The sequence below is a fragment of the Cryptomeria japonica genome, chromosome 7 (assembly GCF_030272615.1).
Source record: "Cryptomeria japonica chromosome 7, Sugi_1.0, whole genome shotgun sequence".
Taxonomy (NCBI): domain Eukaryota; kingdom Viridiplantae; phylum Streptophyta; class Pinopsida; order Cupressales; family Cupressaceae; genus Cryptomeria; species Cryptomeria japonica.
The window spans coordinates 699,775,386-699,790,054 of NC_081411.1; positions in this window are offsets into that span (position 1 = coordinate 699,775,386).

Sequence of the window (14,669 nt, forward strand, 5' to 3'; positions counted from 1 at the left end):
ACACTCAAAGTGAACAAAAGTGAAAGATAATTAATTAACATTTTCCGTGAAAATATAATTAACATTTAAATAATTAAAAATAATATAAAATTTAAAAATGATAATGAACATATATTTAAGTGTCCATATATGAATATAATAGGCCTATAAACCCTAATAATTTAAAGACATCACGCCGTCAAAGTCGAGGCCTCCATACACGGTTGCGTTTGCATGTATTGGAATGTCTTAAAAAAACCACGATGACTGTTTCAAAACAGTCACAGCGGTGACACCCACTTGTGCATTGCATCTTGCTTATGAATTTAGCTTTGCTTGTACAGATTGATTTTTAAGTGAAAGTCAAATGGCGGTAACGTACACTGAACATTATTATTATGAAATAATATAATAATACTTCTCACATGCAATGAGAGGGGCTCTACATGAAAATTCTTATGTATAGCTAGCACGGATAGATTAGTATAATATATAGAAAACTACACGCTTTAGACCAAATGAGACGGAATAGAAACTTAACAAGTGTTGAGTGAAATAATCATACGTATTTTAAACTTCATGCATTTCAATTAAAATTGTGGTAGTTGTCAATAGTAACATGCTTACACTTTTTGTTAAGTAATATATTGTGCTACTAATATGAAGTTCAAATTTGGAAGAAAAAGGATACAATAATTTTATTAATTAATAGGTTTTAAAATTACTTAATTTAAATTATACATCTTATAGGTGGTGGTATAGAAGTCTAAATTAGGTAATAAAAAAATTCTTAATATTCATAATTCTCACACTTTCAATTAATTTTAAAATTAAAAAAATAAATAATAAAAATGATTAAAAGTATATATATGATAGTTTAGTTTAAAAGTTTGAATTATTTTTTAAATCTTATAAATTAAATATATAAATTAGTAATTTATAAATTATGATTCAAATAATTTCATAACTTTTATCTAAAAGAACCATTTTTCTTTTATTATCATATATTAAATATTTTAGCAATTAAAAGTCTAATATTTGCTAGAAGTTTAATTGCCTTAAATGATTTTAAATCTTGTCTTATATAAGAATTGTTTTTCTTATATTATCATCAATTTTTAATGAAAATTCAAATCCTAAATTTGACTTATAGTAAGAATCAATAGTTAATAATGAAAAATAGAATTTTAAAGAAAAGTGAAAAGAAAGAATCAATTTAATAATAATTTGTACTTGACTAATCAATTAAATAAGCAACACAATAATATAAATATCACCACAATGATACAAAGGTAACCACAAAAATAAGTTAGGTCTCTCAACAATAGTCAATAAATAAATAAATAAATAAATAAATAAATAAATAAATAAATAAATAAATAAATAAATAAATAATTATTGCAACAATAAACCATAAGTGGGACTACTCCAGCTGTACAATATTGGTGAGACTAATCCATCTATTCTTAGTCATGATAAAAAAATTGGTGGGACTACTCAACCTACATAAGGATTAATTTAATTTATTTGACATTAAAACCTTGACAAGTCAAGATCTTCAAATGTTTGCATGTCTAGTCTAAAGATAGAAAACTACATATGTGCAGTATGATTGAAACTAATCCCACAAGAAATGTGATTTATAACTCATCATGTCTAGTATAAAGAGACTAAAATTAATTGAAATAATCATTGGTAGGTTTATTACTTCTTTAAATGCATCTAGTTTCAATCCCATGCTTATATGTTCAAGTATAATAAGGATTATTTTTGGCAATTTCATCAAAGAAATGAATGAAACCCAGTGGAAACGAATATATTGATAAATAACATAATATTCAAGATTTCATATAAAAAAATAGTGAGATCTTGCGATCACAAGAAAATTCAATTCATCTAATTATAAAAGATTAGAAGTGAATAGTTTGATCTTTTTTTCCATTACATAATTTAAACCAATGATATTTTATTCTTTGACTATGCATGAAAAATCAAAGCTTCCATAGTAGACTTAGAAAATTTTTAACCTCATCTTATATAAGAGTAAAGACAACACTACTCATTAAGCATACCATTTGAAAGTGGGTTCTCAATAACCATCACTAAGTTATCTCTTGAGTTTAGAAAGGAACATAAAAGGGTGATGGATATATCTTTCTCTTCTAATTTCACATTAATAAATTATAACTAGCTCACAATTATGTTGAATTCATTCTAGTTCTTTTCCACTAAATGAACATCGCTAATCTTAAGAGTGTGCAACTTCTTTAGTATAAATTTTTCATTAATAGGGAGTTTAGCTTAGTAGATATTTAATAATTTATCTCAAAAGGATTTCAAAGTGCTTCCCTCACAATTTTTTTGCAAAACTATATCCAATGTGGAAATTTTGATAAGGCTTGTTTTCTTCCAATCTAACACAAACATAAGATATTAAAAACATCTTCAAAAAATATATTAAAAATTTTCTTCACAAGCACAATCACAACACTCAAGGGAGTCTCTATAATAGTTATAGTAGTAGGATGAAGCTAGAGGAAGAGACCATGTTGATAAGGGTGGTGAAATGATACCTAAAAGAAAGGCTAGTTAGATATCACTAAATCGTATGATTTTATAGTGATACCAATGTGTGAAAAAGGTAGAATAGGATGATCATGGTGCATTAATAGAAGTGCCAATTTAAGATAGTCGTGCAAAAAGAAAAGAGAATCATGAAATAATTCCATTAAAAAGTATATAAAATTGATAAATAGCCTAGGAAATAGAGATAGATAAGGGAAATGATGGTTAAATTGCACCAATAGAATTATTAATATGAGGTAGTTTAGTGAATTCATAGAAACAAGGTAGTCATGTTGATGTGCCAACTAATTAAGAATTTTGATAGAGCATTGAACTAGAGGCCCAACTAAATAGAAGTGCTAAAATTTAGAGGTACCCTAACACAAGAAAAGAGGATCAAGTAAGAGAGAGGTGAAGAAAGAAGTATCAAATAGAGGTAATCATACCATTATGGATACAATAAAAAGTGTAATGAAAAAGCCATTGATTTTAGGTGGTCACACTAAGAAAAGAGAAAGATGTTGTATGAAGACATGTGTGCCAAGGGAAAGTGTGGATGAGGACAAGAAGAAGAATGCCTAAATCAATTTGAAAGCAACATGTAAAGGGAAATCATGTGGGTGATAAGTAATGTATAGGAGGAACACTAATGGTGGAGTACAGGAACCAAAGGAAATAAATGTTGGACCCGAAGGTAGCTTAATAGATCATTAAATTTAGGTAGTTTTGTAACTAGGAAATCAGGCATGTGCATCAAAGGAATATCAATTAGCTAACCACAAAAGATAAATTGCAATGAAATAGGTCCTAATACATTCAATGAAAGCATGAAGACAAGATTCTAAAAACAAAATGCAAACCAAAGTGTAGAATCTCCTCCATGTGATTCCATTGTTCTTTCACCTTCAAATTTGATGTGGCTATCACCTACAAACACAAGTGTATTGAAAGCAAGTTGATGACAAAATGATAGCAATTTGGATAGAATAAGGATACTCAAAATGTGGTTAAAAAATGATGAAGAAATGCGACCAATTTATAGACAAATTAGCATGAAAGGAGATGAAAGAAGCAATTTCATTCGAAATTGGCACAATGATTCGAAAAGGGAAAGGTTATGACACCTTTCTATGTCACTTTTATGACAAATTCCAATGCAAGGTGTTATGACAACTTGCTATGTCAATAGTTATGCCATGTTTCTATGCAAGTCTTAAGACAAATTGAGAGAATCATGCTTCCAACTTATGACAAAATGAAGCACAAAATAGGAGCAACTAGAAGAGGATAATTAGTGGGAAATTAAATTTGAAAATTAGCAAATTAAGTGGAAAAGAGGAATTAGGGAATTAAGAAATTAGGAAAAATAGAAATGAGGAATTAGGTGACATTAATCAATAAATTCTCATTTATTAATTCACAAAGGGGACACAATTAGCCAATTAAATAAAATATTTAATTGTGACAAGAGAGAACTAGGATAAATAAATAAATTTATTTAACTTAGAGGGAAAAGTTAATAGGATTAAATGATTTAATCATAAAACCCTAGATGAAAAATTAGAAATGAAAAGATGTCAATTAGGTCATGACAAGATTGAAACAATTGATATAATATTGATCATGATTAAATGATAAAGATTTGATAATTGATAAAGAAGTGATGTTGAAAGACAAAGATCAATGACAAATTGATCAAAAATTGATAAAAGGAACCAAATTGATAGATGACGATTGGTAAGGATCAATGACTAATCGATCCAAAATTGACAAGAAATGATGATTGATTGAGATAGATGACAAATCGATCAAAGATTGATAAAAGGTCGACTTGATGAAGGTCAAATGAAAAAAGACCAATGATGAATCGGTCGCAAATTGATAAGGGATTGACAATTGACGATTGAAAGAGATCCAAAATTATCCAAAATGAGTATAATTGATCAAAGATGATTGAAAATGATAAAGATCGAGGACAAAACCCTAATTCGACACCGATTAGGATTGACGATGTCCAATTGACATGATAAGATGATCACGACCGAAGATTGCAATTTGAAAATGATATTGACGAGACCTAATTGCGAAGGGGGAAGAAGTAGAAAAGAATGACAAGATGTCAAAAAATGATAGAAATCAAGTACACAACATATAAGAAATGTTAATAAGATACAAAAAACCTAAAATAAGGTCACGCGGACATGTTAGAGTATGACACCGCAAGCGTTGACCATTTTTAGATGCCTACAATTTGCCCCTCTTTGAGACAATGCGATTATGACCATTGTTTCAAAGAACAATCAAGAAATATGGCCCAAACAACAACAAGATATATGTATGCCCCCTTGAGGAATTGACTCGAAAAAATCTAGAAAAGAGGCTAATTGATCAACAATAACACCAAGATTAGACCAAGAGGATTGCAATGACTGACAAAAGAAATGTTAGTAAGAGGAAATTAGACGAAGAAGAATTAGTGATGAAGAAAACTTTCTTTCACCAATGCACAAAGAGAAGGTAAGAACCTTTATTTTGATATGGAAAAACGAATGCAACACATGAAGGCAATGAAGGCTAGGGTGATAATGCAATCCCTTTGCGTAAAATAGACACTTCGCAGAAAATGAATGAGTCAAGACATCCTAAGACATTATGTGTGTCAAGGGTTGAGGTATGTGTGGCGTTCACAAAGGGAATGTACTTATCACAAACACCTAAAACATACTTGCCCCAGAATATTATGAAACACCTCGCAAACAAAAAAAGAAAATAAAAAAGACCATGAGCCATCCCAACCACTCTAAATAACTTAGTGACATCATCGAGCAACATAGGAACATGGTCAAAGCCAAAGATGAATCAATGAAAGATAAGACTCACAAACTAAAACAAGTCAACCAAACATTCTGATCTTCATTGTCAAAAGTGATAATGTTGTGGTAAAAGGATGATCATGATGTTTGGTTTTAGGGAATGTGGTACCCAGTCTAAGAGAAGGCACAGTTTGGTTTCGAGTATACCACACCTTGTATAAGACCCATGATAATGTTGATAAGGACCAATGATGTTGTTGTTGTTTGGTTGATAGGACAATTTTGATCAGTTTGAAAGCTTGCTTTGTCAAAATGTTCATCTGTTAATGCATGATTTCATTTAAGCATAATGTTTTATCATGTTTTTGTCTATTGTCCACTCAGATGTCTATCTATGTTCAAAGGAGACAGTTTATTAATGGAAATGATGATGATGATGATTGTGTTTGGTTTTTAATGTTTTTTTATTTTTAGGGTTTTTGAATATTTGATGTTTTGTGCTTTTTTCATGACATTTTTCAATTTTTGGTATTATTTCAAGACATTTGATGGTGTTTTTTGGATTATTTTAGGACGTTTTTCAAAAATCTTGTACTATTTCAAGACATTTTTTTATTTTTAGGATTTTTTTCAGGACTTTATTTGATTTTTAGTGATTTTTTATGAATTTTGCCCCCAGTGTCTAGCAAGGCAAGGAATATGATGAATGGATAAATAGAGTTGTTGTAATTCTAGTGGATAGAGGGAAGATGGAGGCCATTTATTATGGAGAAAGGGGATTTAATTTCCAAGGGCTATCATGCGATGGGTAAGGGATTGGATATGACAATGTAAAGAAATAAGATGGCACATGAGGGACATATCAAGAGGATTTTGAAACCATGTTTTGCATTTTATGTCCTTACGTCAGACCAAGATCAAGGGACGGAAAAGAGTGTATGGACGGTGATAGGATATGGATAGGATAAGAAAGATAAAAAATGGATAAGGGACATGAATATGATATGGATGTGATAGGAGAAGGGATAATGATAGAAGGTTGCAATAAGCCAAGGAATATGGACAAAATTTTGTAATCAGCCAATGGATAAAGACCAAAATCTATGATAAACTGAAAGTTGTGAACGAGATACATGATATTCATGAAAATCCTCAGCCTTGGCAAGATCAAAGGTAGCAAAGGGAATATGGATATGAGGGATGATAGGATAATGGAGGGTATGATAAGGGTATGATAGGATAATAGGATACAATAGGACAATGAAGGATGATAGGGTATGACATGATAGCATAGATGAAACTTGCCCCCAAGTATGGTATGCAAGAAGTTCATAGATTACACATGACGCCTGTTTGCCAGGTTTTCATCATGGTACTTGCCCAGAGTGCCTATTTGCCAGGTTTTCACTAGAGAACGAAATATTTTTCTTTACTTTATTTTTTATTTTTTATTTTCTCTTTTTTTTTTGTTTTTTTTTTCTTTTCATTTTTTTTCTTTTTTTTTTTTGTTTGTTTTTTTTGCATTTTCATTTTTAACTGTTTGATTTTTGACTTTTTTACTTGCAACATAAAATGGACACCTGATAGGGGATGGAAGAAGGACTCAAGAATCTTGTTGTTTGGATAGTAGCCCTGAAAATGGACCATGACCATTAAGGTATGCTCAGACATTGTTAGGATTATGACATGGAAATGAGATGGGACTAAGGCCAGGATTTATGCAAAAGATGGGATCAGAGGGACGAAAGGATAGAAAATATGAATTGGATAATGGAGAGGGTGGAGTATTTGGGCTTGAGAAGATGGAAATGTTAGCAAGATCAACATTGGCACACACCTTGAGGGGTGGTGGACTGATGGAGGAAAAATGGATTTTGGATATTGAGATTTTAATGGAGGAAAGGATGGGGATTTTGGGACATAAGGGCCCAAAATGGATTAAGGAGGTGATGGAGGAATAGGTTTGAAAGTTTTGGATGGAGGGATAGCAATTTTGGATGCCAATTTGGATTTTTATTTAGACTGTTGTGCTTCAACGAGCCGCTTGGGAATCCACATTGTTTTTTTATTTTTCATGCTTTTGTGGTTCCTTGGAATGCATTGCTTATGGTAGGGATTTAGGAACCCATATATCTTTTGACTTGAATTTCTTTTCCTCAGTGGGCCTTTGTGGCCTTTTAGATATTTCTTTTTTCTTTTTGGATAATATTTTCTTTGTTTTTATATGTCGATTAGATTGGACATGTTGATCCTTGAATACATGTGGTTTGTTGGACTTATGATTTTTATGCTTGGCATCCAAATTGCTTGGAGGGGGAAAAAAATGTATGGATGGATAGGAATGAAATGGAACTCTTTTGGATGGATGGAAGGTTCTCAAGGAGTTGCGCCTTTTCTTACCTTGAATAGGGGATGAAGGGATATAAGGACCTAAAATGGATGGAAGGGATGATGAGGAAGGCATATGTTTGGATTTAGCTTTAGTAGGGATACCAATGTCTTTAGGAATGTTGTTGAGGCCATGACCATTAATAAGCTCTTTGATATGGAGGGGTTATTTATAGTGAAGGTCTAACCCTTTGATTTTATAAATATTTTGACCTATAGGACACTCTTTTCTTTGGGAAGAAGACCCGAGTCCATTATGAGGTGGATATGATATGGAAGAAATGATTGGATCATGAAGTGGATCAAACTAGATGAAAGTGGAGGAACCCATTGTGCATGTAGGGCGTTCATGAACATCTTACACCAACATGTTAGGATCATGAGGGGGACTAGGATCATGAGGGGGATTAGGATCATGAGGGGGACAAGGATCATGTAGTGGACATGGATCAAGGATAGGCTCTTCATGGGATGGAATAGGAGGAATAATGGGATAACAAAAGAAATGAGATCTTGGAGTGTACATGGAGGATTGGGATGTGCAGATGGAGGGACAAAGGGATCTTGTGGTGGACATGAATTTGAAAGGATAGTTTGATCTTGACAAGGCAGAAGATCATTGGATTCCTCTTTATAGGTGCTCTGCTCTTGAATCTCAATGGGATCATCAGGAATGACAGAAGGGATGTCTTGATCTTTCTCAAGGGGTGGAATGTCAATAGTACTCTGGACAAGATGGATATGGATCCATGGGATCATTATAAATGTCTAAGAAAATGGGATCCTGGTCAACAATTGAATGGGATGATAAGGTTTCAGGATCTTGATCTTGATCTATTTTAGGACTCATTTCTTTGTGCTCTGAATCATCCTCTTGACATGGGGTTGGACTTTGAACACGTGCAAGGGATTCTGGCAAAGAATCAGTGGTTTGACATGAGGGAGATGAGCTTTGAATGGTATCGTATGAATTGGGCATTGGGTTTGGCATTTTTGAATCATGGCAGAGACTTGCATCATGGATTGGATTAGCTTGGAGACCAATTGTGGATAGCCCTTGGGAGATTTCATCCTTAGGTGTAACAATTGATGAGAATGATATGGAAGGTTCTTGTGAAACTTCAAAAGGTGTAGGGATAGATGCCAATGGATAGTCAATTTGTTTACGGGGAGATGAGCTATTGCTAGACATAGGTGTATGATTTTGATCTTCCTCAGAAGAATCACTTAGGATTATCTTTATGAAATGTCTAAAAGATCTATCTTTCTTCAGAGATGCCTTTGAATCCTTACGAGGTTTTGACATAATTATATTTTAATTTTGGTTTTGTTTTGGGAATTCATTGAATTGGTGTGACATGTTTGAAATATTTCCTGATGTGTGTTGCAAATTTTGTTTTTGAATTTCTGGTTGTAGTTGTTGATAGTGATTTATTGATTGAGATTGTTGTTGTTGATGCTCGACAATTGGTTAAATCATTTGTTGACATCATGTGTTTGGTTGGACAAATTGTTAAAGTTTCACCATTGGTTGTGTTGATTGAATATGTTGGACCTTTGGCTGTGTTAATTAAAAATGTTGGACCATTGGTTGTGTCAGTTGAAAATGTTAAACTATTGGTTGTGTTGGTTTGACAACTTGGATGATTGGTTGTTGTTGTTGGATGATTGGTTTTTGTTTCAAGATTTGATTGAATGAGGTTTGATCAAATGAAGTTTGACTTGGGATTTGGTCAAAATTTATGTTTGTTGCTTGAAATTGTTTCATCATCTCTATTTGAGAGATGAGAGCTAGTATGTTTGATCATTCAATGAGAGACTTCATGTCAACTGGATCAAGGTTTTTATTTGAACTTTGAAATTTTTGAAGCGTTTTCATTATTTGGGATCTATTCTTGTAATTTTTTTTTCTCTTTTTAATCTACAATCTCTTTTTCTCGAGTTGGTTTCTCCTCTATTTTTCATATTTGGACTTTTAAATCATCATCATAAGTCTGATCCAAGTTTTGAGACATGTATAAATTTGATTGACATGATCAATTATTCAATTGTAATGACATGAATTCATAAGAGACTTGATACCTCATTTCGATAGGCATGTCACTATTCAATGCAACTAATGGAATTGACATATACAACCTAAAAGGATGGCAATGCAATTTATATTTTTGGTCCTTTGAATTTTGGGAATGACAATGATATGCAACTAAATGCAATTTTGAGGAATGCAAATGCAACCTTAGACAAGAATGCAATCTAGGTAAAGAATGCAACCTATGTTTTTGGAGTTTTACATTTCAAGGTTTGGAAAAACTCTTAGAATGCAAAACCAAAGACACAAATTTAAGAAATTGAAATGAAGCCAAGACCTTAATTGACAAAAGGAAAAAAATGATGATAGGACAAATGACGATGTCTCACCTATATGCTTGGATACTAAGATAGGTTTGACAAAATGATATTGATGACAAAAGGACAAATGTTGGACAAGGTAAAGACTCCCTAACAACAACTTAGGGTTTAATCTAGAGATTTGAATCTTTGAAGTTTGGCAAAACCTAATTTGGAGACTAAGTGTAAAGGAGACAATGATTAATGACAAGTAACTAGGGTATAAACCCAAGATATGATATGACCTAAGGATATGATATGATATAACAAAATGATATGAGCCAAGAATACAGATGCAAATATATAACAATGTCAACCTAAGAAAAAACCTAGGGTTTTGACTATGTAATGATAAAACCAATGTGATGGACCAATGACTTTGGAATGCAAAATGCAACCTAAGCCAAGACCTAGTTTTGGGACGATGATAATGCAATGAAGACTTAGGAAAATGATTATAACCCTAAGTGCTAGAGGGTGTAATGACCAAGCAATAATATTAAAAGAGATGAATGTATGCCTTAAGACCTAAGTTTGAGTATGATAATGCAATGAAAATGAATTATAATGACCTTAAACCTAAGTGCAAAATGAAGATACTTACAATGAAACAACTAAAAATGAACTTAGGTGATGACTATATGTCCCAAGACCTAGGTTTGAACTATGCAAAACCTAATCCTAGGTGACATGAATTTTTAAAAAAGGATACACAATGTTTTGACAAGCCATGTAGCTAGGTCCACCAAAAAGTGTAGCTAGGAATTCGGGAAAACATCAAAGCAATATCAATTAGCCAACCACAAAAACTAAATTGCAATGAAATGGATCCTAATACATTCAATGAAGGAATGAAAGATAAAATTTCAAAATAAAAGCGCAAACCACATGCAAAAATCTCCTTCATTAACCTCCATTGTTCTTCGTTCTTCTTCAAATTTGATGTGGCTATCACCTACAAACACAAGTGTATTGAAAGAAAGTTGATGACAAAATGATAGCGAATTGGACAACATAAGGATACTCGAAATGTGGTTTAAAAATGACGAAGAAATGTGACCAATTTATAGGAAAATTGGAAAAAAGACCAAATTAGCATGAAAGGAGATGAAATAAGCAATTTCATTTGAAATTGGTACAATGATTTGAAAAGGGAAAGGTTATGACACCTTTCTATGTCACTTTTATGACAAATTCCCATGCAAGGTGTCATGACAACTTGCTATGTCAAGAGTTATGACATGTTGCTATGCAAGTCTTATGACAAATTCAGAGAATCAAGCTTCCAACTTATGACAAAATGAAGCACAAAAATAGGAGCAACTAGAAGAGGATAATTAGTGGGAAATTAAATTTAAAAATTAGCAAATTAAGTGGAAAAGAGGAATTAGGGAATTAAGAAATCAGGAAAAATAGAAATGAGGAATTAGGTGACATTAATTAATAAATTCTCATTTATTAATTAACTCACAAAGGGGACACAATTAGCCAATTAAATAAAATATTTTATTGTGACAAGAGGGACCTAGGATAAATAAATAAATTTATTTAACCTAGAGGGAAAAGTTAATAGGATTAAATGATTAAATCATAAAACCCTAGAAGAAAAATTAGAAATGAAATGATGTCAATTAGGTCATGACAAGATTGAAACAATTGATATAAGTTTGATCATGAATAAATGATAAATATTTGATAATTGATAAAGAACTAATGTTGAATGACAAAGATCAATGACAAATTGATCAAAAATTGATAAAAGGAAACAAATTGATAAACGACGATTGATAAGGATCAATGACTAATCGATCGAAAATTGACAAGAAATGATGATTGATTGAGATAGATGACAAATCGATCAAATATTGGTAAAAGGTCAACTTGATGAAGGTCGAATGACAAAAGACCAATGACGAATCGGTCGCAAATTGATAAGGGATTGACAATTGATGATTGATAGAGATCCAAAATGATGATAATTGATCAAAGATGATTGAAAATGATAAAGAACGAGGACAAAACCCTAATTTGACATCGATTAGGATTGGCGATGTCCAATTGACATGATAAGATGATCACGACTGAAGATTCAATTTGAAATGATATTGACAAGACGTAATTGCGAAGGGGGAATAAGTGCAAGAGAATGGCAAGATGTCGAAAAATGATAAAAATCAAGTGCACAACTAGAAGAAATGTTAATAAGATACGAAAACCCTAAAATAAGGTCACGCAGACATGTTAGAGTATGACACCACAAGCGTTGACCATTTTTAGACGCCTACAAGTTAAATTAAAGTACTAGTTATGAGGCAACTAGAGAAACCAAACTAGGAATAAATAGGTAAAACATAAAATTAAAAGTGAATGCATAGAAGACACATAAGAAAGAGAAAAGTATGTAGGAAGGCCAATAGTACTAAAAGGAAGTAGAATCATAACATTGAGGATGCAACTAAGAAAGAAAAGTGTGATATCTAAGGCACATGGAAAAGAAAGAAGCATCATAGGGTATGCACAAAAGTGTGAAGATGGTGTTAGAAGAGCCTAAGGATGAGGAGTACAAGAAATATAGAATATGATGTGTAAGAGAGGGCCAAAAAGATTGAAAATGAAAGAATGCATAGAAGTGGAGGATATATAACCGTGGTGGATGCATGGTTGACTATCTACCTTAAGCATAGCTTGCTAATGTATAGAATGACAATGTTAAATATTTGATTAACCTAGGGACTTCCTGATATGCATCAAAGGTTGTGATGAAATACTATAATAAAGAAGGTATAGGCCATAGTGGCATAATGGTGAAGCCAATCAATACCAAAATGGGATTTTGATATCTCATGGATAGTGGCTATAAAATAAGATGAATGCAAAGAAAATGCTCTTCCTATATGAGGAAAATGAGATTTTCATGAGAAAAGGTCTCCTATAAGAGAAGGGATCTTTGGCTAGAAAACATGAAAGGGCTAAACTCAAGCATATCAATAAATGAAATACTCAAAATAATCAAGGGCCAATTGCAGCCACGATAGGATGTCATTGAGGAGGTAAAGATAATCGAGTTGCTACTAAATGGACAAACTAACCCAAGAACTATGTTGGTAGAAGACATATAGACCACAAATATTCTCATAAATGCAAAGCATAAACTTTTATATTGCATTTAACAACTCACTTTAAGAAATTAAAGAAACATAAATGATATTTTCTTTACTATAATACATAATCCTTTTTATTTGAAAAGATTTGTAACCTTTATTTTATTTTCTCACCTCTTGTTCACTTATAATAATAAAATAAATTATTTTATTTACAAATAGGGGACCTCATTCCATTTTAAACATTTAACAATATCAACCCTATAGAGTTTGAACAACACTACAACTTAACCATCACACCACAATACCTTTTATTTTACATTTAAATATTCACTATAAAATGAATATTTTTTCTAATTGAAAAACTGTATATATATTAATTTTAAAGTAATGGCCTTCTCACGTTTTTATCCCTCTGCTTTCTGGCCTTCTCACGTTTTTATCCCTTTGCTTTCTGCTTTTGTTTTATCTTCTTGCCGACCCCACCTTTGATTTGATTGTATCTAATAAATAAAGAAAAAACAATCATCTATGCCCGCTCGTCACTTAAACCAATTGATCAAAGCTTACTCCACCTCGAATTGACATGCACGTATAGGCCGGGTCCCAACTCATGAAAAGATTTTAAGTCAATTTAGAGGTTTCTTAATATAGATGTATTACATAACTAGTTGTGCAAGGCTACGATTTATAAGGGATTCACGATCTTAGATGGAAAAATGGCAATGTTTATTTATTTATTTTAAATTACATTAGACTCGGATAAAATTTTAATGGTTGAGTTTTTTAAGATTTAAAGTTAATTTAGAGGTTTCTACCGTAATCTAAATATAGATGTATTAGACAATTAGTTCAATATAGTTAGTCATTTTTTTTTATGTATGACTTTTGTGATGAAGAAAATATCAGATCATATTTTTAAATGTTTATTCGCCTATCAAGAACTGTGTCGAGACTATGCACTTTGGGAAGAAAACTAGACAAGAGGAAGATCTAAGTATAGATATAAAAAATTGTTACAATTATTTAAACATGAATACTATCTTTGAAAGTTTATGATGACCATCACATTTATTGGAAAGAATTGCAAAAAGGACATGGATTAGTCAATTATGCACACATCAATGCCTTCTAGAGCCTATATGTAAAGTTGGCACATCTTATTTATAAAAATACATAATCTTAATGTATCATGCAGTAGTCTATGACCATTCATTTCGTACAATAGAAGTTGGCAAATATCAATGTAAATGGAAATGCCTATCATTGTGCAATTATCATTGAGGAAATGTTTTAACCGAAAGAAAAAAGGCTAAAAGTTCAAAATTATGTCACACTTTTATAAAGGAGTGACCAACACAGCTACAATTTTCAACTTGACCTACTTAAAAGTGACATTTATGTCTTGAATTTTGAAATAACATAAACTAAT